This window comes from Myotis brandtii, unplaced genomic scaffold, assembly GCF_000412655.1.
Source record: "Myotis brandtii unplaced genomic scaffold, ASM41265v1 scaffold120, whole genome shotgun sequence".
Lineage (NCBI taxonomy): Eukaryota > Metazoa > Chordata > Mammalia > Chiroptera > Vespertilionidae > Myotis > Myotis brandtii.
The window spans coordinates 4,698,626-4,700,537 of record NW_005354174.1 but is presented as its reverse complement, the minus strand read 5'-3'; the positions used below and the strand labels follow the sequence as shown (position 1 = coordinate 4,700,537).

General features: G+C 40.7%; 1 protein-coding gene across 6 annotated transcripts in view; it reads right to left on the bottom strand.

Moving 5' to 3' along the window:
• The window catches only part of DDX42 (DEAD (Asp-Glu-Ala-Asp) box helicase 42), a 35,964-nt gene that overhangs the window by 27,589 nt on the left and 6,463 nt on the right, over window positions 1-1,912 (bottom strand). The gene's annotated exons all lie outside the window — the stretch shown is intronic.

Genomic DNA, 1,912 nt, shown 5'->3' with positions numbered 1-1,912 from the left:
ACCCTTTCACAGGGGTCGCCTAAGACCATCGGAAAACACATATATAATTACATATTGTTTTTGTGATTAATCACTATGCTTTAATTATGTTCAATTTGTAACAATGAAAATACATCCTGCATATCAGATATTTACATTACGATTCATAACAGTAGCAAAATTACAGTTATGAAGTAGCAACGAAAATAATTTTATGGTTGAGGGTCACAACAACATGAGGAACTGTATTAAAGGGTCGTGGCATTAGGAAGGTTGAGAACCACTGTTCTAGAATTAAAAATAAATTCTCAATCTGAAACCATTCATCATACTACTTAAGTATTCAGAAACGACAACTTCAAAGTTGGGAGAAAATATCACTTTATCACTAACAAAAATCCCAGAAAAGGATACAGCTCTTTATAAACTAAACCAAAGCAAAAACATTATTTATGCCTTACCTCAAAATTAAACATATAACCAAATATTTAATAAATTTAAATATAGTATGATTATATCATAAATATAATTGTAAATTTAAATAGCTGCAGCTTAAAATTTTAAAGCACTTCAAGCCTTTATAGAAATTACTTTAAAAGCTTTTATGTGACACACGCACGTGCGCATATTCATTTATATAGGTTTCGTTTAACTAAAGAACTGGTAAAATGCTCTCTAGAATAATGATGTTTTGCTGAACTTTAAACACTTACTTCTATATTGAATTCCTGAATAACATAGCAGCAGCATGTACTTAAAAAAAGCTGATCTTGCACTGACCGGTTTGGCTCAGTGGATAGAGCATCAGCCTGCGGACTGAAGGGTCCCAGGTTCGATTCCAGTCAAGGGCATGTATCTTGGTTACAGGCACATCCCCAGTAGGGGGTGTGCAGGAGGCAGCTGATTGATGTTTCTCATCGATATTTCTGACTCTCTATCCCTCTCCCTTCCTCTCTATAAAAAAATCAATAAAATATATTTTAAAAAAAACTGATCTTGAGAAGTATTTTCGTTAAAAAAACAAACAAAAACCTCAAGCAGTGTCACTCAACCAGGTAAGAAATTAAGAGATTTCTTCAGACTCAGCAAAGACAGAAATTATAATCTATAGCAGTGGTTCTCAACCTGTGGGTTGTGACCTCTTTGGTGGTCGAACAACCCTTTCACAGGGGTCACCTAAGACCATCCTGCATATCAGATATTTACATTACAATTCATAACAGTAGCAACATTACAGTTATGAAGTAGCAACGAAAATAATTTTATGGAAGGAAACCAAGATGGCGGCATAGGTATACACCAGAAATTGCTGCCTTGCACAACCACTTCAAAAATACAATAAAAGATAAAACAGACATCATCCAGAACCACAGGAAGGCAGGTTGAGTGGAAATTCTACAACTAGAAGGAAAGAGAAAAGCATACTGAGACTCAGAGGAGGTGTGGTGTGGAAGTAAAGTGCAGAGGTACGGAGGCGCATGCGGAAAGGGCTGGCGGCTGAGGACATGGTTGTCTTTTTCAATCGGGAGGGAGTCTCAAGCTCCCGACTGCTCTGAACTCCAGTCCCGGGCGAGTCTCTGGGGACCCAGACTCATACGGGGAGAAACTGGACTGTCTGGCATCGGTTGGACCTCAGAGGCAGCTTTCTCTCAGAGGTGCCTGCAGCGATTACCAGGACACTGAGAAGCAGGGCCTCTGAGGGCAGGACTGAGGAGCAGCCATAGCGGCTTGCTCCGCCCTGTTGATCCCCTGGGGCCCCGCCCTGCCCAAGCTGTGCGCTGGCTTTTACATATGAAATGCCTGGCCCTTTGCAATCTGAAAATTACCTAACCAACTGCAGCTGGCCAAAGGCCCCACAGCAGCTTGCATTCCTTCACAGCTGAGCTCCTGCTGGGTAGCCTCAGGCAGAGGCTAAATTAGCACCTCCTTAGAG